Source organism: Lactuca sativa, chromosome 3 (assembly GCF_002870075.4).
Source record: "Lactuca sativa cultivar Salinas chromosome 3, Lsat_Salinas_v11, whole genome shotgun sequence".
Taxonomy (NCBI): Eukaryota; Viridiplantae; Streptophyta; class Magnoliopsida; order Asterales; family Asteraceae; genus Lactuca; species Lactuca sativa.
The window spans coordinates 210980710-211005397 of record NC_056625.2 but is presented as its reverse complement, the minus strand read 5'-3'; positions in this window follow the sequence as shown (position 1 = coordinate 211005397).

Below are 24688 nucleotides of genomic sequence, written 5' to 3'. Positions count from 1 at the left end.
GTTTGGAAATTTTGTCTACTTTGTTCACAATTTTTCTCATAATTTTTAATGGCTTCTAAAAAGTGTGAAATTGCTCACCTTCACAGGTTGCTCCGAAAATATTTCAAATATGATAGACAGTTTTGTATAATTCGCCAAAAATTGTAGAAAAATCGTATGAAAACGTGAGAGTAGTAATTTTAAAGGTATAAATTTGAGCTTTATCCATGTAAAACAGTTTCGAAAAATACTTCCATTAAGAGGGTCAAAATAGTCCGAGATTGGACCCAAACGTTTCTGTCAAGGGCTACACTCATTTTTGCTATTTAAAGTGTATAAACTATCTCCAAATATTGTGTGCCTAAGGGGGCATGGGGCCACCGGGGCCCACACGATAAGTCGGTACTCTGGTCCTACATGGAGAATTGATGACATCGGATTCTGCATCCGAGTCATCATCATCATCATTGCTCTCAGGCTCTTCCCCTTCGAGGTCCACTTATTGACTCGACGGGTCCATCTACAAGTTCTACTTCGTGTTCCTCCTCTGGTTCTTCCTCTGAGTCTCCTTCTGGGTCTTCTTCTGAGTCTCCTTCTAGGACTTCCTCTGAGTCTCCTTCTGGGTCTTTCTCTGGGTAGATTCACCCTGCTATCTCCTAACTAGGGAGGTAGGAATTTCCTAGCTAATGATACTCGTCTATAGTGTATTGCACGAAGGGGTATGAATACTAGAAACAAATAGCATACCAATTACTCCTATAGTAATTTAATTTTGTTTAGGTTTGGTTCTATAAGCTCTTTGGATAATTAGATGGTAAGTTTTAATTCATTGTTCATCACGATTACTCCCGAACACATGTTGGTCGTATTTTGAATGAATATAGTTGATCAGGATACATTCACCCCCAATACGATTACATATCTGCCCGAGTTTAATAGCGATGTTCAAATCCTCCAAACACTTTTATTGTTCTTGTTGTGTTATTATTCTAAAATGCACACAAAGGTATGTATTTTAATTATTATGTTCAGAGTTGTTTAGTCCCATTGTATTTATAGTTGAATATCCTATATGATTAGATATGCTAGTTCACTATAAACAATGCTCTGATACCAATCTGTCACACCCCCAAACCAGACGGCGGAAACATCTGGGGGCTTGTGCGTGACTTCATCTTGAAATATCATTACAGTGAATATAATTGAAACATAACATCATCATCATCACACATGTAATATAACAACATTCATTTTTTATATTGAGTATTGTATTTAAATATTACATGCCAAAATAGTAAGAGTATGATGAAACAAAATATCACACAATATCCATTAGTTTGTTTCGTTCATCCTGCTTCAATGGTTTCTTGAGAATACAAGTTATTTTGAAAACGGTCAACATAAAAATGTTGGTGAGTTAATAAGCATGTTTGTGAAAATGATTTGTATAATTTCGAAAACCACCAGAAAATCCGATATTTTCTGAAAACTGTTTAGTGTGTTTGTGTCGGATCTTGTATTAATGCGTGTATGTTATTGTTTATTCGACTAAAAGGGTAAAGAGGATGTAAAGATGTAAAGAGAAAGTAAAGAGCATGTAAAGAGAATGCAAAGAGAATGTAAAGAGCATGTAAAGAGAATGTAAAGATCATGTAAAGAGAATGTAGAGAGAATATTCCCAGACAACCCAATGTTGTCTGTAAAGAGAAAGTTGCCATACCAACCCCCGAGGTTGAGTACTAGTAAGAGAATGTTTCCGAGTAATCCAAGATAAAAGAGAATGGTCTGCCGTAAACTTCATAACGTTAATTCCTCTAAGCGAGCCGTCATAACCATACTAATTAATGACAATTTCACTTGTCTTGGCATCGTTGGACGCCGACGGAAAATAGAATAAGGTTTTCGTCACCCTAGACTGAGTTAGTCTAACTGTAGCGAACAGCTCAGGTGTGGGGTGTCATCCCCGTATAGATGTATACCCAAATCCCCGCTCTCCCTCCAAGAGACTCTGGTTATAACTACAGACTACGATCATACACTTAACAGGTGCGAATCGATAAAAACTCACTAGATCCTTAATCAAATTTATGCAAAGAAAAAGTATAAACTCATTCTAGGCCCAATGATCCATGTAAGTGAACAACTAAGGCATCGTGAAACATGAAATCATTTCAAGGTCTAATAAGATTATATAACATTGGCCCGAAATATATGTGAAAGGACAACTAAGGCCTATTTCACATGTAAGGTATTTACAGGCCCAAATAGCATGCAAATAGTATCCAAGGTCCGCCTCACATGTTAATGGGTCAATGAGGCCCAATAAACATATAAATAGCATACAGGACCTAACACACATAAAAATGGGCCACTAAGGCCCGATAACCTAGAAAATGATCAAATTAATCCGTTTGTTAGTTTATCGTTAGTTTTGGTTCAATTATTCATTTAAATAGCATAAAAGTCCACTTTTTGTAAAAATGACATTCTTGGCCCAATAAGCGAAAAGTTTACAATTAAGGTCCAATTTTGTAAGAATAGTACTTTAGTCTCCATTTTGTTCAAAACTTGTGTTAATGACTAGTTTGTGGTAAAAATAACCTTTTAAACCCATTTTTGTCAAAAATATCATTTTTGGCTTGATTTTTGTGAAAACACACAATTTTCTGGTTTTTGGCTTTTCTGAGTTAGTTGTTGGAAAATTTGTAGAAAAATCATCGTAAGTCAAAATTTGGATCCGTAAATTCTTGAAGTTTGGGAATTTTGTCTACTTTGTTCACAATTTTTCTCATAATTTTTAATGGCTTCTAAAAAGTGTGAAATTGCTCACCTTCACAGGTTGCTCCGAAAATATTTCAAATATGATAGACAGTTTTGTAAAATTCGCCAAAAATTGTAGAAAAATCGTATGAAAACGTGAGAGTAGTAGTTTTAAAGGTATAAATTTGAACTTTATCCATTTAAAACAGTTTCGAAAAATACTTCAATTAAGAGGGTCAAAACAGTCCGAGATTGGACCCAAACGTTTCTGTCAAGGGCTAGACTCATTTTTGCTATTTAAAGTGTATAAACTATCTCCAAATATTGTGTGCCTAAGGGGGCATGGGGCCACCGGGGCCCACACGATAAGTCGGTACTCTGGCCCTACATGGAGAACTGATGACATCGGATTCTGCATCCGAGTCATCATCATCATCATTGTTCTCAGGCTCTTCCCCTTCGAGGTCCACTTATTGACTCGACGGGTCCATCTACAAGTTCTACTTCGTGTTCCTCCTCTGGTTCTTCCTCTGAGTCTCCTTCTGCGTCTTCTTCTAGGTCTCCTTCTGGGACTTCCTCTGAGTCTCCTTCTGGGTCTTTCTCTGGGTAGATTCACCCTGCTATCTCCTAACTAGGGAGGTAGGGATTTTCTAGCTAATGATACTCGTCTATAGTGTATTGCACGAAGGGGTATAAATACTAGAAACAAATAGCATACCAATTACTCCTATAGTAATTTAATTTTGTTTAGGTTTGGTTCTATAAGCTCTTTGGATAATTAGATGGTAAGTTTTAATTCATTGTTCATCACGATTACTCCCGAACACATGTTGGTCGTATTTTGAATGAATATAGTTGATCAGGATACATTCACCCCCAATACGATTACATATCTGCCCGAGTTTAATAGCGATGTTCAAATCCTCCAAACACTTTTATTGTTCTTGTTGTGTTATTATTCTAAAATGCACACAAAGGTATGTATTTTAATTATTATGTTCAGAGTTGTTTAGTCCCATTGTATTTATAGTTGCATATCCTATATGATTAGATATGCTAGTTCACTATAAACAATGCTCTGATACCAATCTGTCACACCCCCAAACCAGACGGCGGAAACGTCTGGGGGCTTGTGCGTGACTTCATCTTGAAATATCATTACAGTGAATATAATTGAAACATAACATCATCATCATCACACATGTAATATAACAACATTCATTTTTTATATTGAGTATTGTATTTAAATATTACATGCCAAAATACTAAGAGTATGATGAAACAAAATATCACACAATATCCATTAGTTTGTTTCGTTCATCCTGCTTCAATGGTTTCTTGAGAATACAAGTTATTTTGAAAACGGTCAACATAAAAATGTTGGTGAGTTCATAAGCATGTTTGTGAAAATGATTTGTATAATTTTGAAAACCACCAGAAAATCCAATATTTTCTGAAAACTGTTTAGTGTGTTTGTGTACGATCTTGTATTAATGCATGTATGTTATTGTTTATTCGACTAAAAGGGTAAAGAGGATGTAAAGATGTAAAGAGAATGTAAAGAGCATGTAAAGAGAATGCAAAGAGAATGTAAAGAGCATGTAAAGAGAACGTAAAGATCATGTAAAGAGAATGTAGAGAGAATATTCCCAGACAACCCAACGTTGTCTGTAAAGAGAAAGTTGCCATACCAACCCCCGAGGTTGAGTACTAGTAAGAGAATGTTTCCGAGTAATCCAAGATAAAAGAGAATGGTCTTCCGTAAACTTCATAACGTTAATTCCTCTAAGCGAGCCGTCATAACCATACTAATTAATGACAATTTCACTTGTCTTGGCATCGTTGGACGCCGACGGAAAATAGAATAAGGTTTTCGTCACCCTAGACTGAGTTAGTCTAACTGTAGCGAACAGCTCAGGTGTTGGGTGTCATCCCCGTATAGATCTATACACAAATCCCCGCTCTCCCTCCAAGAGACTCTGGTTATAAGTACAGGCTACGATCATACACTTAATAGGTGCCAATCGATAAAAACTCACTAGATCCTTAATCGAATTTATGCAAAGAAAAAGTATAAACTCATTCTAGGCCCAATGATCCATGTAAGTGAACAACTAAGACATCGTTAAACATGATATCATTTCAAGGTCTAATAAGATTATATAACATTGGCCCGAAATATATGTGAAAGGACAACTAAGGCCTATTTCACATGTAAGGTATTTACAGGCCCAAATAGCATGCAAATAGTATCCAAGGTCCGCCTCACATGTTAATGGGTCAATGAGGCCCAATAAACATATAAATAGCATACAGGTCCTAACACACATAAAAATGGGCCACTAAGGCCCGATAACCTAGAAAATGATCAAATTAATCCGTTTGTTAGTTTATCGTTAGTTTTGGTTCAATTATTCATTTAAATAGCATAAAAGTCCACTTTTTGTAAAAATGACATTCTTGGCCCAATAAGCGAAAAGTTTACAATTAAGGTCCAATTTTGTAAGAATAGTACTTTAGTCTCCATTTTGTTCAAAACTTGTGTTAATGACTAGTTTGTGGTAAAAATAACCTTTTAAACCCATTTTTGTCAAAAATATCATTTTTGGCTTGACTTTTGTGAAAACACACAATTTTCTGGTTTTTGGCTTTTCTGAGTTAGTTGTTGGAAAATTTGTAGAAAAATCATCGTAAGTCAAAATTTGGATCCGTAAATTCTTGAAGTTTGGGAATTTTGTCTACTTTGTTCACAATTTTTCTCATAATTTTTAATGGCTTCTAAAAAGTGTGAAATTGCTCACCTTCACAGGTTGCTCCGAAAATATTTCAAATATGATAGACAGTTTTGTAAAATTCGCCAAAAATTGTAGAAAAATCGTATGAAAACGTGAGAGTAGTAATTTTAAAGGTATAAATTTGAACTTTATCCATTTAAAACAATTTCGAAAAATACTTCAATTAAGAGGGTCAAAACAGTCCGAGATTGGACCCAAACGTTTCTGTCAAGGGCTAGACTCATTTTTGCTATTTAAAGTGTATAAACTATCTCCAAATATTGTGTGCCTAAGGGGGCATGGGGCCACCGGGGCCCACACGATAAGTCGGTACTCTGGCCCTACATGGAGAACTGATGACATCGGATTCTGCATCCGAGTCATCATCATCATCATTGTTCTCAGGCTCTTCCCCTTCGAGGTCCACTTATTGACTCGACGGGTCCATCTACAAGTTCTACTTCGTGTTCCTCCTCTGGTTCTTCCTCTGAGTCTCCTTCTGCGTCTTCTTCTAGGTCTCCTTCTGGGACTTCCTCTGAGTCTCCTTCTGGGTCTTTCTCTGGGTAGATTCACCCTGCTATCTCCTAACTAGGGAGGTAGGGATTTTCTAGCTAATGATACTCGTCTATAGTGTATTGCACGAAGGGGTATAAATACTAGAAACAAATAGCATACCAATTACTCCTATAGTAATTTAATTTTGTTTAGGTTTGGTTCTATAAGCTCTTTGGATAATTAGATGGTAAGTTTTAATTCATTGTTCATCACGATTACTCCCGAACACATGTTGGTCGTATTTTGAATGAATGTAGTTGATCAGGATACATTCACCCCCAATACGATTACATATATGCCCGAGTTTAATAGCGATGTTCAAATCCTCCAAAGACTTTTATTGTTCTTGTTGTGTTATTATTCTAAAAGGCACACAAAGGTATGTATTTTAATTATTATGTTCAGAGTTGTTTAGTCCCATTGTATTTATAGTTGCATATCCTATATGATTAGATATGCTAGTTCACTATAAACAATGCTCTGATACCAATCTGTCACACCCCCAAACCAGACGGCGGAAACGTCCGGGGGCTTGTGCGTGACTTCATCTTGAAATATCATTACAGTGAATATAATTGAAACATAAAATCATCATCATCACACATGTAATATAACAACATTCATTGTTTATAATGAGTATTGTATTTAAATATTACATGCCAAAATAGTAAGAGTATGATGAAACAAAATATCACACAATATCCATTAGTTTGTTTCGTTCATCCTGCTTCAACGGTTTCTTGAGAATAAAAGTTATTTTGAAAACGGTCAACATAAAAATGTTGGTGAGTTCATAAGCATGTTTGTGAAAATGATTTGTATAATTTTGAAAACCACCAGAAAATCCGATATTTTCTGAAAACTGTTTAGTGTGTTTGTGTCGGATCTTGTATTAATGCATGTATGTTATTGTTTATTCGACTAAAAGGGTAAAGAGGATGTAAAGATGTAAAGAGAAAGTAAAGAGCATGTAAAGAGAATGCAAAGAGAATGTAAAGAGCATGTAAAGAGAATGTAAAGATCATGTAAAGAGAATGTAGAGAGAATATTCCCAGACAACCCAATGTTGTCTGTAAAGAGAAAGTTGCCATACCAACCCCCGAGGTTGAGTACTAGTAAGAGAATGTTTCCGAGTAATCCAAGATAAAAGAGAATGGTCTGCCGTAAACTTCATAACGTTAATTCCTCTAAGCGAGCCGTCATAACCATACTAATTAATGACAATTTCACTTGTCTTGGCATCGTTGGACGCCGACGGAAAATAGAATAAGGTTTTCGTCACCCTAGACTGAGTTAGTCTAACTGTAGCGAACAGCTCAGGTGTGGGGTGTCATCCCCGTATAGATCTATACCCAAATCCCCGCTCTCCCTCCAAGAGACTCTGGTTATAACTACAGGCTACGATCATACACTTAATAGGTGCCAATCGATAAAAACTCACTAGATCCTTAATCGAATTTATGCAAAGAAAAAGTATAAACTCATTCTAGGCCCAATGATCCATGTAAGTGAACAACTAAGACATCGTTAAACATGATATCATTTCAAGGTCTAATAAGATTATATAACATTGGCCCGAAATATATGTGAAAGGACAACTAAGGCCTATTTCACATGTAAGGTATTTACAGGCCCAAATAGCATGCAAATAGTATCCAAGGTCCGCCTCACATGTTAATGGGTCAATGAGGCCCAATAAACATATAAATAGCATACAGGACCTAACACACATAAAAATGGGCCACTAAGGCCCGATAACCTAGAAAATGATCAAATTAATCCGTTTGTTAGTTTATCGTTAGTTTTGGTTCAATTATTCATTTAAATAGCATAAAAGTCCACTTTTTGTAAAAATGACATTCTTGGCCCAATAAGCGAAAAGTTTACAATTAAGGTCCAATTTTGTAAGAATAGTACTTTAGTCTCCATTTTGTTCAAAACTTGTGTTAATGACTAGTTTGTGGTAAAAATAACCTTTTAAACCCATTTTTGTCAAAAATATCATTTTTGGCTTGATTTTTGTGAAAACACACAATTTTCTGGTTTTTGGCTTTTTGGAGTTAGTTGTTGGAAAATTTGTAGAAAAATCATCGTAAGTCAAAATTTGGATCCGTAAATTCTTGAAGTTTGGGAATTTTGTCTACTTTGTTCACAATTTTTCTCATAATTTTTAATGGCTTCTAAAAAGTGTGAAATTGCTCACCTTCACAGGTTGCTCCGAAAATATTTCAAATATGATAGACAGTTTTGTAAAATTCGCCAAAAATTGTAGAAAAATCGTATGAAAACGTGAGAGTAGTAATTTTAAAGGTATAAATTTGAACTTTATCCATTTAAAACAGTTTCGAAAAATACTTCAATTAAGAGGGTCAAAACAGTCCGAGATTGGACCCAAACGTTTCTGTCAAGGGCTACACTCATTTTTGCTATTTAAAGTGTATAAACTATCTCCAAATATTGTGTGCCTAAGGGGGCATGGGGCCACCGGGGCCCACACGATAAGTCGGTACTCTGGCCCTACATGGAGAATTAATGACATCGGATTCTGCATCCGAGTCATCATCATCATCATTGTTCTCAGGCTCTTCCCCTTCGAGGTCCACTTATTGACTCGACGGGTCCATCTACAAGTTCTACTTCGTGTTCCTCCTCTGGTTCTTCCTCTGAGTCTCCTTCTGCGTCTTCTTCTAGGTCTCCTTCTGGGACTTCCTCTGAGTCTCCTTCTGGGTCTTTCTCTGGGTAGATTCACCCTGCTATCTCCTAACTAGGGAGGTAGGGATTTTCTAGCTAATGATACTCGTCTATAGTGTATTGCACGAAGGGGTATAAATACTAGAAACAAATAGCATACCAATTACTCCTATAGTAATTTAATTTTGTTTAGGTTTGGTTCTATAAGCTCTTTGGATAATTAGATGGTAAGTTTTAATTCATTGTTCATCACGATTACTCCCGAACACATGTTGGTCGTATTTTGAATGAATATAGTTGATCAGGATACATTCACCCCCAATACGATTACATATCTGCCCGAGTTTAATAGCGATGTTCAAATCCTCCAAACACTTTTATTGTTCTTGTTGTGTTATTATTCTAAAATGCACACAAAGGTATGTATTTTAATTATTATGTTCAGAGTTGTTTAGTCCCATTGTATTTATAGTTGCATATCCTATATGATTAGATATGCTAGTTCACTATAAACAATGCTCTGATACCAATCTGTCACACCCCCAAACCAGACGGCGGAAACGTCCGGGGGCTTGTGCGTGACTTCATCTTGAAATATCATTACAGTGAATATAATTGAAACATAACATCATCATCATCACACATGTAATATAACAACATTCATTTTTTATATTGAGTATTGTATTTAAATATTACATGCCAAAATACTAAGAGTATGATGAAACAAAATATCACACAATATCCATTAGTTTGTTTCGTTCATCCTGCTTCAACGGTTTCTTGAGAATACAAGTTATTTTGAAAACGGTCAACATAAAAATGTTGGTGAGTTCATAAGCATGTTTGTGAAAATGATTTGTATAATTTTGAAAACCACCAGAAAATCCGATATTTTCTGAAAACTGTTTAGTGTGTTTGTGCGGGATCTTGTATTAATGCATGTATGTTATTGTTTATTCGACTAAAAGGGTAAAGAGGATGTAAAGATGTAAAGAGAAAGTAAAGAGCATGTAAAGAGAATGCAAAGAGAATGTAAAGAGCATGTAAAGAGAATGTAAAGATCATGTAAAGAGAATGTAGAGAGAATATTCCCAGACAACCCAATGTTGTCTGTAAAGAGAAAGTTGCCATACCAACCCCCGAGGTTGAGTACTAGTAAGAGAATGTTTCCGAGTAATCCAAGATAAAAGAGAATGGTCTTCCGTAAACTTCATAACGTTAATTCCTCTAAGCGAGCCGTCATAACCATACTAATTAATGACAATTTCACTTGTCTTGGCATCGTTGGACGCCGACGGAAAATAGAATAAGGTTTTCGTCACCCTAGACTGAGTTAGTCTAACTGTAGCGAACAGCTCAGGTGTTGGGTGTCATCCCCATATAGATCTATACACAAATCCCCGCTCTCCCTCCAAGAGACTCTGGTTATAACTACAGGCTACGATCATACACTTAATAGGTGCCAATCGATAAAAACTCACTAGATCCTTAATCGAATTTATGCAAAGAAAAAGTATAAACTCATTCTAGGCCCAATGATCCATGTAAGTGAACAACTAAGACATCGTTAAACATGATATCATTTCAAGGTCTAATAAGATTATATAACATTGGCCCGAAATATATGTGAAAGGACAACTAAGGCCTATTTCACATGTAAGGTATTTACAGGTCCAAATAGCATGCAAATAGTATCCAAGGTCTGCCTCACATGTTAATGGGTCAATGAGGCCCAATAAACATATAAATAGCATACAGGACCTAACACACATAAAAATGGGCCACTAAGGCCCGATAACCTAGAAAATGATCAAATTAATCCGTTTGTTAGTTTATCGTTAGTTTTGGTTCAATTATTCATTTAAATAGCATAAAAGTCCACTTTTTGTAAAAATGACATTCTTGGCCCAATAAGCGAAAAGTTTACAATTAAGGTCCAATTTTGTAAGAATAGTACTTTAGTCTCCATTTTGTTCAAAACTTGTGTTAATGACTAGTTTGTGGTAAAAATAACCTTTTAAACCCATTTTTGTCAAAAATATCATTTTTGGCTTGATTTTTGTGAAAACACACAATTTTCTGGTTTTTGGCTTTTCTGAGTTAGTTGTTGGAAAATTTGTAGAAAAATCATCGTAAGTCAAAATTTGGATCCATAAATTCTTGAAGTTTGGAAATTTTGTCTACTTTGTTCACAATTTTTCTCATAATTTTTAATGGCTTCTAAAAAGTGTGAAATTGCTCACCTTCACAGGTTGCTCCGAAAATATTTCAAATATGATAGACAGTTTTGTAAAATTTGCCAAAAATTGTAGAAAAATCGTATGAAAACGTGAGAGTAGTAATTTTAAAGGTATAAATTTGAACTTTGTCCATTTAAAAACAGTTTCGAAAAATACTTCCATTAAGAGGGTCAAAACTGTCCGAGATTGGACCTAAACGTTTCTGTCAAGGGCTACACTCATTTTTGCTATTTAAAGTGTATAAACTATCTCCAAATATTGTGTGCCTAAGGGGGCATGGGGCCACCGGGGCCCACACGATAAGTCGGTACTCTGGCCCTACATGGAGAATTGATGACATCGGATTCTGCATCCGAGTCATCATCATCATCATTGTTCTCAGGCTCCTCCCCTTCGAGGTCCACTTATTGACTCGACGGGTCCATCTACAAGTTCTACTTCGTGTTCTTCCTCTGGTTCTTCCTCTGAGTCTCCTTCTGGGTCTTCTTCTAAGTCTCCTTCTGGGACTTCCTCTGAGTCTCCTTCTGGGTCTTTCTCTGGGTAGATTCACCCTGCTATCTCCTAACTAGGGAGGTAGGGATTTTCTAGCTAATGAAACTCGTCTATAGTGTATTGCACGAAGGGGTATAAATACTAGAAACAAATAGCATACCAATTACTCCTATAGTAATTTAATTTTGTTTAGGTTTGGTTCTATAAGCTCTTTGGATAATTAGATGGTAAGTTTTAATTCATTGTTCATCACGATTACTCCCGAACACATGTTGGTCGTATTTTGAATGAATGTAGTTGATCAGGATACATTCACCCCCAATACGATTACATATATGCCCGAGTTTAATAGCGATGTTCAAATCCTCCAAAGACTTTTATTGTTCTTGTTCTGTTATTATTCTAAAAGGCACACAAAGGTATGTATTTTAATTATTATGTTCAGAGTTGTTTAGTCCCATTGTATTTATAGTTGCATATCCTATATGATTAGATATGCTAGTTCACTATAAACAATGCTCTGATACCAATCTGTCACACCCCCAAACCAGACGGCGGAAACGTCCGGGGGCTTGTGCGTGACTTCATCTTGAAATATCATTACAGTGAATATAATTGAAACATAACATCATCATCATCACACATGTAATATAACAACATTCATTGTTTATAATGAGTATTGTATTTAAATATTACATGCCAAAATAGTAAGAGTATGATGAAACAAAATATCACACAATATCCATTAGTTTGTTTCGTTCATCCTGCTTCAACGGTTTCTTGAGAATACAAGTTATTTTGAAAACGGTCAACATAAAAATGTTGGTGAGTTCATAAGCATGTTTGTGAAAATGATTTGTATAATTTTGAAAACCACCAGAAAATCCGATATTTTCTGAAAACTGTTTAGTGTGTTTGTGTCGGATCTTGTATTAATGCATGTATGTTATTGTTTATTCGACTAAAAGGGTAAAGAGGATGTAAAGAGCATGTAAAGAGAATGTAAAGAGGATATAAAGAGAATGTAAAGAGAATGTAAAGAGCATGTAAAGAGAATGTTAAGAGCATGTAAAGAGAATGTTAAGAGCATGTAAAGAGAATGTAGAGAGAATATTCCCAGACAACCCGACGTTGTCTGTAAAGAGAAAGTTGTCATACCAACCCCCGAGGTTGAGTACTAGTAAGAGAATGTTTCCGAGTAATCCAAGAGAAAAGAGAATGGTCTGCCGTAAACTTCATAACGTTAATTCCTCTAAGCGAGCCGTCATAACCATACTAATTAATGACAATTTCACCTGTCTTGGCATCGTTGGACGCCGACGGAAAATAGAATAAGGTTTTCGTCACCCTAGACTGAGTTAGTCTAACTGTAGCAAACGGCTCAGGTGTGGGGTGTCATCCCCGTATAGATCTATACACAAATTCTCGCTCTCCCTCTAAGAGACTCTAGTTATAACTACAGGCTATGATCATACACTTAATAGGTGCCAACCGATAAAAACTCACTAGATCCTTAATCGAATTTATGCAAAGAAAAAATATAAACTCATTCTATGCCCAATGATCCATGTAAGTGAACAACTAAGGCATCGCTAAACATGAAATCATTTCAAGGTGTAATAAGATTATATAACATGGGCCCGAAATATATGTGAAAGGACAACTAAGGCCTATTTCACTTGTAAGGTATTTATAGGCCCAAATAGCACGCAAATAGTATCCAAGGTCCGCCTCACATGTTAATGGGTCAATGAGGCCCAATAAACATATAAATAGCATACAGGGCCTAACACACATAAAAATGGGCCACTAAGGCCCGATAACCTAGAAAATGATCAAATTAATCCGTTTGTTAGTTTATCGTTAGTTTTGGTTCAATTATTCATTTAAATAGCATAAAAGTCCACTTTTTGTAAAAATGACATTCTTGGCCCAATAAGCGAAAAGTTTACAATTAAGGTCCAATTTTGTAAGAATAGTACTTTAGTCTCCATTTTGTTCAAAACTTGTGTTAATGACTAGTTTGTGGTAAAAATAACCTTTTAAACCCATTTTTGTCAAAAATATCATTTTTGGCTTGATTTTTGTGAAAACACACAATTTTCTGTTTTTGGGCTTTTCTGAGTTAGTTGTTGGAAAATTTGTAGAAAAATCATCGTAAGTCAAAATTTGGATCCGTAAATTCTGAAAGTTTGGAAATTTTGTCTAATTTGTTCACAATTTTTCTCATAATTTTTAATGGCTTCTAAAAAGTGTGAAATTGCTCACCTTCACAGGTTGGTCCGAAAATATTTCAAATATGATAGACAGTTTTGTAAAATTCGCCAAAAATTGTAGAAAAATCGTATGAAAATGTGAGAGTAGTCATTTTAAAGGTATAAATCTGAATTTTATCCATGTAAACCAGTTTTGAAAAATACTTCCATTAAGATGGTCAAAAAGTCCGAGATTGGACCCAAACTTTTCTGTCAAGGGCTGTTTTATGAGTTTGAATTATAGATCTTAGAACACAACACTCATTTTTGCTATTTAAAGTGTATAAATTCCAGATCTACTAGTTTATATGTAATATATGTGATAAAACATACTTTTCTCAAAGTTCTTATAAAGATCCAAATGATAAACTACAAGTTCTTAACATATTTTTAGATTAATGAAGAAATCAACACATAATCACCAAATAATTCATGGAAAACACACATAGTCATGCATATACACATAGATCTACACAAATCAACATGTATTCTCCCCGAAAAACATCTAAAAACCAAAAACAAGGGGGTATGAACTCATCTTTGCTTGGATATTTCGGTTAAGAAGAAGAATGGAAGAAGATGATGTGATTTTTGGTCCTAGTAAGCTCCTTGGGAGGTTTTTGGGCTTGGATGGGGTCTAAGATGTAAGATCACGAAATTTCATGAGTTAAGAGGAGATTCTTGAAGTAATAAGGAAACTAAACCATGGATCTAAGCAAAAACTTACCAAGGATGATGATTTTGGTGAAGAATCCTCTTGAAAGCACCCACAAATCTTCGAAATTTTGATGGAAGAAAGAGGAGTTCTAGAGAGTGTTTGTAGTAGCTTGAAATAAGAAAATGGAGGTGGGTGGTGGGTTTCTTGGCCGTGAGTAGAAGAAAAGAGAGAGGGAGAAGAGATAATCTAGTTGCCTTGAGACATGAGATTGGTTAATTACATGGAGGGTAATTATCATGGAAGACCACAAGTTAAATTTGAGGTGGCACCATTTAACCCCATGCACAATCTTTTCTATTTATTATTATTATTATTATTATTATTATTATTATTATTATTTGTTTTGGGCCGAGAGTTTGGGCTAGGAAGGGGGAAATGGAATAGTTTGGGCCCATTCTTGATCTTGTTCGAATTTATGAAGCCCAAAAATTATTTTTCGGCCCATTGGGCTCTTAAGGAGGCTCACGGCCCAAAATGGTAAAAGAAATGGGTTTAGGGCCCATTAGGGGTATTTAAATCCCTTTATGGCCCATCATGGCCCAGAGTAGTCAAGTTGAAGGTTTATTGATCCATTAGGCCCAATAAGAGAATTTTAGTTCATAAGGAACTTGAACCGGGATTTCTAAGGTTTCGAACCCTTAGTTAAACATATGAGATGTATTTGAACGATGATAGAGTATAGTATTCACTTAGATTACAAGCCTTACAATAGATGATGGTTTCATGAGAATAGAACTTCCTAGCAAAAATGCCAGTTGTGACAAAGAAATCCCTAGAGGATTTCTTGATTCACTTGATCATTCCCACACTTTTCCACCTTTCTTACAACACAAAGAAGCTTATTCTCTCTCAACTTCCAACCACTTTTGGAAGTGTTTTTGAGCTATTACTTCACTTTTTGGTAAGTCTTTCCTCTAAACTCAAGTTTTATTCCATGTTTTCATAACATCCTTGAGTCATCTACACACATTCTAACGCCAAAGAATCGTTCTTAGGATCATCCAAGCTTTTACGTGTTCATCAAGTGTTCGTGACTTGATACTCCACGTCTTAACCTTCCACTCTTCCAAGAATCACAAAAGTTGAGTTCATACCCCTACATTTTCTAGTCTTCTTTAGTTTTCAGAGGGGGGGGGGGGGGGGGGGAATACAAGTTAAAACACTAAAGCATATTTGAAACTTAACTTGACAGCCTACAACAAAAAAGTTGTGACCTGTTCACGAACTGTTTTACCCAACTTAAACTTCATATTTTTCAAAAGTGTTTAATATACAAATAGTTCAGGTTTATACCTTTAAAATGACTACTTGCACATCTCCATACGATTTTCCTAAAATTTTTGGTGATTTTTACAAAACTGCCTATCACTGCAGCAACGAAATCGGACCAGGTTGTGAAAATGAACATTTTCACACTGGTTTGAGACCACCAAAAATTATAAGAAAATTAGTGAACATAGTAGACTCTTTTTCCAAACTCTCTGAGTTTACGGATTTAGTTTTCAACTTATGATGATTTTTCTATAAATAATCTAAAACAGTGGCAGTTACGAGTTAAACTCTTAAAACAAGTTTAAGAGTATTTTTCACACCTTGTAACATGCTAAGCAAGGTGTGTAAGATTTTATATTTAGCATTTTCAATGTCATTTTATTGAAATACAAGGTCATGCATAACAAGACATCGTTTTATAACATAAAACATTTTGATAAAACTATAATAGGTATAGTTTGGACACCTCCAATGATAACACTATCGATTTACAAAGCGAATATTTTATTACAAACTACGTGAACATGTTAATGAATAAATTTGTAAGACATTCATCTTCGGAGTACTCTTTAGTACTACAGAAAAGTCCTGTAGTTATAGCCAGAATCTCTTGTAGGGAGAGCGTGATAGTTGTATATAGATCTATATTGGGTTTTACAACCCGCACCTGAGCTACTTGCACAGGCCCGACCCAATTGGGTGGGCAACATGGGCAACGGCCCCGGGCCTCACTATAATTTGGGGCCCCAAAATTAATTTTGTTTAATAATATATATACGTTTTGCTTAAAATAAACACAAAGCATGAGGTAGCTGAGTTGGGTAGAGGTATTCAATATTGCCGCTTCTCTTTATCGAAAGACGTATGTTCGATTCTGGTTGTTAACGTTTTCTTTCATCTACCTTTTTTTACATGTCTTGTGTCTTGTATTTGAATCATACGCCATTTTATTAAATTCGAATTCAAATTACACAAATAACCCTTTTATTTTTCTTTGTTACTCACAAATCATCCAAATTATAAAAAGTCTATTGACTTTTTTGAATTTTTGACAAACAATCAAAAGATTCATTTCATTTAAAATTTTGATTCATTTCATTTAAAAGTTTGATGTTTTCATTGCCAATTACCATTACCATTTGTAATGTTACCCCCTTCTTCCTAAAGCCCCGCTCCAGCCTGCTCCTTTTTCTGTTTATATATGAGATTTGCTATCTTGCACCGTCTTTTAATGTATACTAATTAGCTACTGTAGATTTGTTAATAAAAATCATGGTAACATATTGTTTAGACAGAACATCTTTAAGTTATTTTTTTTACTTTACAATTTTCACCAGCACTAGATTTTTTTTGTTTTTTTTCCAATACCAACCGGACAATTTTTCAAAATGGTTCGGTTGTTAAATTTTGTTTTGTTATTATTTTTAACTCACATGGGAAATTAACAAACACGCCGTTCACGAGAATTTAAGGATTTCACAAAAGGGAGTTTTATTTACATATAAAACCATATATAAGTATGATGATTTACTTACATATACTAAGTCTTGGTTCAATTAAGACTACAATAAACCTTTTTGAAAATATTGGATTTTCTAGAAACAAACTCATAACAAACTTTAAGGAACAACATTCATTTTTCATTCATAAATTGCTTATGAACTCGCCAGCTTTAATGTTGATACTCTTTCAAAAACAACTTGTATTCTCAGGTAATCAGTAATACAGGTAACCACAAGACTTTTTGAAGACAAGACGCTAAGGCGTAGATTTCTTTTGAACTATTTTGACATCATATGTAATTTATTTGGAAACATGTATTTTGCAACGATGTAAACTTTTAAATTATATTTATGATGGTTGTGTTTACTTTATTCACTATGGTTATGATACTGAGCATGACGTCCTCCACCCCCAAACGTTTCCACCGTTCCGGTTTGGGGGTGTGACACATGCTGACAACACTTATTGTCCAGCATTTAGTTCTCGATATCTAATTTTTTTGACATAGAATTTAGTTGAACACATCAACTTCATCCTGACCGGGCCCGACACATAAGTCAAACCAAATCATCGAGTGGCCAGATATCGCTCTTATCCTCTTAGGATAAAAGGAACAGAAAAACTTCGACTTATATGCTTTTATCATTCACTAGCTAAGACACACACAACAATGCACTTTATAACATCAAGTTACTGATGTGTTTTTCACATTACAATGTATAATCAACTAGCAAACAATAACCATATCTCTAGGTTCAAAGATCATATGATATTATCATCTTGCGATCACTCGTTAAAAGTAGTGATACCAGCAAGCGCGGGTTTATTCCAATGCTCAAATCATATTCATAAGCACTCATGAACTTTGTAGCAAACATTTGTTATGCCCAAAACCTTTTAGACAATCTACAAACAAATTCATGACAGTCTTCATTCATATCTACTTCCAAAATATGAATGACTGTGGACTGTTCAAATAATCTTATTATTTAGGAAGTCAAAACATGCAAATTGAAACAATAGATAAATAACCAACACAAGATAATAGCTTTACTCATAAATAAATCAACTTTATTTATTCATCAAATGTCAAGTACAAATTATCTATTACACGTTTCTTATCTATCTAATCTAAACTTATATCGTCCTTCAGCCCAATGCTCATAGCATGCTACAAGTGTTTAACCCTACTCAGTCCCTTCGTAAGGGGATCTGCTGGGTTTTCTTCTGAAGATACCCTCTTCACAACGAGGAGTCCCTCTTGTACCCGATGTCTAATAAAGTGGTATTTTCTGTTGATATGTTGAGATCTGCCATGATCTCTTAGTTCCTTGGTTAAGGAAACCGCTCCTTCACTATCACATAAAATTTCCATTGGCTCTTTTATGGATGGCATAACTCCAAGATGTCCAATGAAGTTCTTCAACCACATAGCCTCCTTTGATGCTTCACTTGTCGCAATGTACTCTGACTCGCACGTTGAATCAGCTACGGTCTCCTGCTTGGAACTTTTCCAAGTCACTGCTCCTCCATTTAGGGTAAAGACCCAGCCTGACTGCGATCGGTAATTATCCCGATCCGTCTGAAAAGTAGCGTCACTGTACCCTCGTACCCTTAAGTCATCACTCCCACCGAGGACTATAAACCATTCCTTGGTCCTTCGTAGGTACTTAAGAATATTCTTAACTATAATCCAATGAGCTCTACCAGGGTTCCCTTGATATCTGCTGACCATGCTCAAAGCGAAGGCCACATCAGGGTGAGTACAAGTCATAGCGTACATGATAGAACCGACCGTGGAAGCGTAAGGTACTCGGCGCATATCATCTATCTCTTCTTCTGTACTCGGGCTCTGAGTCTTACTCAGCTTAGTATTGCTTTGGATTGGTGATGAATTTATAAAACTCTTGATCGATTAGATCTTATAACAGGCGAATCAAGAAAGTAAAAACAGTTAGACAAAAACACAAGAATGAATCTGAATGAGTCGAATGATTCTATTAACTCAATCCTCAGCAGAGCTCGATGAAGAACTTCCACTGTAGAGGATTCTAGGGTTACAATAGATAAGAACGTGAACGCTATTAAAATCTCTATCAAATCTTACCTTCTAGAATGCATGCAAGCATCTATAAATAATAAATCCTACAAAGAACTCATGGATGGACAGGCCCATACCGGAGACAAAACTGGACTAGCTAACGAGCCCAAAGACGCAACACTAACTGGTCCTAACAATCTCCCCCTTTGCGTCAATTGGAGCGAGACTATCACTTCTTCTTGCTGGGTCCAGCTGCCGGAACCTTCTTAGTGGTATCAAACAGATGAGGGATAATAGCGAGGATTGTCTGTCTGAAGCGAATGTACCACTGAATAATATCATCGAAGTACTTCTTGTCGTCAGCTGAGTTTTGCTTGCAACGATGAATGATACCCAAAACATGTTCCAGGCATGCAGTGGTGTAGAGATGTTTGTCTGCCAAAGCGAACAGGCATTTTTGGCCTTCATTTCTGGTAAACATAATAGAGTTTCTACGATCAAGTGAGATCACCGGTTCGAGCCACAGGAGGCTTGGGGTTTCAATTGCTTCTTTCAGCAACTTCTCAAGAGTCCAAGGAGGAAAAAAAGTTTTCCTACTCTCAAGAAGGTCGTGAGCTTCTTTCATCTTTCTTTCAGCTTCTTCAGCCTCTCTAGCAACCCGAGCGCTCATATCAGCGTCCTTGTCTCGACCTTGCTTTTTCAAGAGATCAACAATCATCTCTTTGTCGTCGTCACTATCTTCAGCAATTTGTTTCCCTTTGTCTTTGACGCCCGAACCTGACGCTTGGCCTATTGGAGGAGGTTCGGTTGTTTTTGTTGCTGTAGAAGTGGGAGGCGGTTGAGATACATTCTCTCCCCCTTGTTTCGGAATGGACACGAACTCAAGGAGCCCTTCAAGTTTGCTTAGGAGAGAAAGAGCAGGAGCAAGCTTTTCTGCGAGAGTACGCCTCACTGAATAGTTTAATATTGGATCATGTGCTTCAAGGATGTTTGAAAGTGCTGCGTGGACATCCGAAACACACGATGAAATCACCTCTCTTTCAGATCGAAGAGACTCAATCTCCTTTTGAGAGTTGGAGAGTTGAAGATTTTTGACCTTAAGAGCAGTTGTCTTTCTAGCGAGAGCATCCATGAGGGAGTTCTCAGCAGCTAGATCTTCATGAAGCTTGGTGAGGTGCTCCTCAATGGTCGCCTTAAACACGGAGTTGTCGTCGGTGAGAGTTTGACGAAGAGTGGCAAAGAACGTTAGTTCAGAGGCAACTGAGGTAGCCAGCTTGTTGACGATGGGGTCAAGCTTCGTTGTAGTGGCTTCTGCAGTTTCCTGTAAAGATTGCAAAAGAGAGGAGGCATCAGTAAATAGTTTTTCGACTTTTTCGATCGCAGCAGCACATGCTTTGGTGGAGGCATCAATTGCAGCAGTAGCTGAGCTAAGAGAAACTTCATGAGCTTTGGAAAAAGCATCAACAATCTTCTGAATAGCAGCTTCAGAAATGGTAGACTGTGATGAAGAAGAGGAAGCGATGAGAGAATCAATCTTCTCGTGAAGCTCCTTGAGATGCTTCTTGGTGATGGGAGCATCATCATCGTCGTCACTCTGCACCTGATACGGACTGTAATAGACCGAATCAAATGTCATGTCCTCCCAACCAAGAAATGGTTCTTCATCCTCTGCGGACTGAGCAGGAGAGGAGGGTGGAGGTGAGGATGGAGGCTCGGTAGTGGAAGTAGGTTCGGGTTGTAAAGTAGGTTCGGTTGTGGGAGTGGGTTCGGGTGCTTTAGTAGGAGCCCCCGTATCAGCTACGTTGGATCTTACTTCAGCTGTTGTTGTGGTAGCTTTAGTGAAAATGGGAGGGGTATTGGGATGGAAGTTGGTGGTATGTGAGTGGTGGAGGTTATGGGGGGAATGGAAATAGGAATGGTGTCTGGGGGAACGAGTCGAATGATTCTATTAACTCAATCCTCAGCAGAGCTCGATGAAGAACTTCCGTTGTAGAGGATTCTAGGGTTACAAAAGATAAGAACGTGAACGCTATTAAAATCTCTATCAAATCTTACCTTCTAGAATGCATGCAAACATCTATAAATAATAAACCCTACAAAGAACTCACGGATGGACAGGCCCATACCGGAGACAAAACTAGACTAGCTAACGAGCCCAAAGACGCAACACTAACTGGACCTAACAATCTCCCCCTTTGCGTCAATTGGAGCGAGACTATCACTTCTTCTTGTTGGGTCCAGCTGCCGGAACCTTCTTAGTGGTATCAAACAGACGAGGGATAATAACGAGGATTGTATGTCTGAAGCGAATGTACCACTGAATCATATCATCGAAGTACTTCTTGTCATCAGCTGAATTTTGCTTGCAACGATGAATGATACCCAAAACATGTTCCAGGCATGCAGTGGTGTAGAGATGTTTGTCTGCCAAAGCGAACAGACATTTTTGGCCTTCATTTCTGGTAAACATAACAGAGTTTCTTTTCGGGTCTATCTTCCCCATCTGCATCATGTTCAGATCACTTGCTGAGCAACCCGGAGAAATAGTGGGCTTTTTCTTGAAGATACTAGCGATCTCCTGATCCATCTTGGCAACTTCCATGATGTAGCAGACAAGCATCCTCTTGAAGTGGTCAATGATCGGACCGTATACTGCTTCATTTGTAAGAAGGATGTTGTGAAAAATTATCCAGTCATGTGGATTCAAATTGGGAAGATCAGCTAGCGAAATGGCATGTTCGATCTTGGCGGAACCTCTCAACACCTTGAAGCGAACGTTCGTGAAGTTCCCTTCCCGATACGGCTTGAGGACCCGAACGTTGATAATCTTCTGAGCGCTCCATGTTTGATATTGTGGTTGGGAAGCTCTCAGATAGAACTCGACAAGATCCCTGTTAACCTTAGGATGAGGATGAGGGATATCTGCAACGTTATCAAAGGCATGGAAGATGAAGGCCTTTCGGGTCAGTGTCACACCCCAAAACCGAGAACGGCGGAAACGTTCTGGGGCGGAGGACGTCATGTATAATATCAACAACAATGTAAAGTAGTAAACAAGCAACAACATCATCCATTGCATTAATAATATAATTATTATACAAATGTGTTCTGTCAAATTTTGATAAACACTAAAGCATAAATCAAAATGAAAGATAAGTCTTGAACAAGCTCCATCTTCCTTTCTCCTTGCATCGGTACCTGTCTATGATGACCTGAGGATACAAGTAATTTTGAAAGCGAGTATCAGCTTTGAAGCTGGTGAGATCATAAGTATTCAGTGTCTTAATTTGTATGTAAGTATTTGTATGTAAGAATTTGTAAGTCTGTGTATTGTAAGTATTTAAAGTGTATATGAACTGTAAGTGTTTGAAAAACCCTAGAATCCCTATGATTCTTACTAGTATATGAAGGTGTCTTCTACCAAGACCTAACTGTTCTGAATGTAGCCTTCTACCAAGGCATCTAGTGTCTGGATGTGTGTCTCTTGTAAGAGTATGTATTTTCCCAAGTATAACTATCATTAACAAAAATATAGTTTCTACATTACCGTGCGTCGTGTGAATGTTCACGAAGTGAATGAAATTGGAAAATGAAATAGTACTATGGTGTAGTGCTATAAGAACTACTACCGTACTAACTACCTTAAACCGGATTTATATTAAGGCATTATGTGATAAATTGCACCATACTATCGACTAGTAACAACGACATAATGAATGGTCGTAATAACGGAATGACGTTTGGCACCCGCAGACCTGCAGGTCCGGCTGTAGGTAGCAGCAAGGTGTAGGATTGTCAATCCAGTATAGATCTATACGCAAACTCACGCTCTCCCTCCAAGAGACTCTGGCTACAACTCGAGTCATGACATTTAAGTCATGCTCCGATTTAACTCACAATAATTAACGTATTCTTGTATATGTAATGTAATGAACTGTTCTAGCTGTAATGTATGTGCTCTCTACCTAGCAAGTATAGTAATGTAATCATTCTAGTATAGTTGTATATGTTCTCTTCCTAGTATAGTTGTATATGTAATGTACTGTAATGTTCTAGAAAGTATTGACTCATGAATGAACTGACTCATTGTATGATATCGTGTTCTAGTAATTGTTCTAGTATCTTCCTGAACTACCCATATGGTAGTTTACTAGTAATGTATCTGGTATGTATGGTCATGGATGTATACCCTTCCTACCCAAGGGCATGGGATGACTGGAAGGACCTTTTATGACTATATATTTACACATGATATATAACTAATATTTAAACGACCTTCGGACGAGTACCTGATATCCCACCAGACCACATCTCAAGCGCGAAAAGGAAATAGGGTGGATAGCCTTCCTAAGTCTTTTAAATATTTCTTATATAACTATACATATAGAGGCACGCAATTTATAATATAAAAGCATAAATAAGTTTTGTAAAAACATTTGAAACATAAATATTATTTTAAGAAATGATCGACTTGATGTCAATCTATAAAACAATTTGAAGTCATAAGTTTGATAAAACAGTTTAAGTATAAGGAAACATTTGTTTGAAACATAGTTGTAAATAAGTTTGAAAGGTAATGTATAGAGTAAGATGTACAGTGTAATAAGTAGTTTAAAACATATAAAATGTTTATAAAAATCATTTGAAGGAAACCTTTTGGTAAAACGGCTAATGAGTAGCCAAATCTTTTGAATGTTGTATATTAATCACATGTGATTGATATAATAACTAGCGTAATTCTACTTATTAATCGCATGTGATTGATATATTAACTAGCATAATTCTACTTGTATCCCCCCCCCATAAAACATTTAAAAATAGTTTAAAACATTATTTAAGGGGTATGAACTCACCTGCAGTAAGTGACTGGAATTGAACGGACTGTTTATCGTAAGGAAGGATCGGGCAAGTGCTTGGTGTCAAGTGATGACTTAGACACACACAATGATCCTAATTACATATGAAAACATATGTATATAAATAATTAGTGATTAAAATACCAATTATACAAGTATAACATTTAAGCACGAGGAAAACACTTTTGGTCAAGTGCTAGGAGGCTAATGGGTTGCAACAAAAGAGTGCAAAGCCCCTAATGGGAGTTTAAGGTCTAATGACCATATTCATTCGAATTTACGGCCCAGGGGATTAAACTCCTGGCCGTAAACTCTCAACCAAGGCTCTAAATGGTGCTTAGAATTATTACAACTCTAGTGGTGAATTGTTTCAAGGCTATAACAAGTGTTTGGGTACCATATTAACTCCTTTGGGGAGTTTACGGCCCAGAGACCATATTCCCTTGGAGTTTACGGCCGTAAACTCCCTTGGGAGGGTTTTTATGGTGTTTTCAAGTCTCAAACATTTCTAGGTAATGATCTATGTTGGGTTCTAGGCATAAGGAAGGAGTT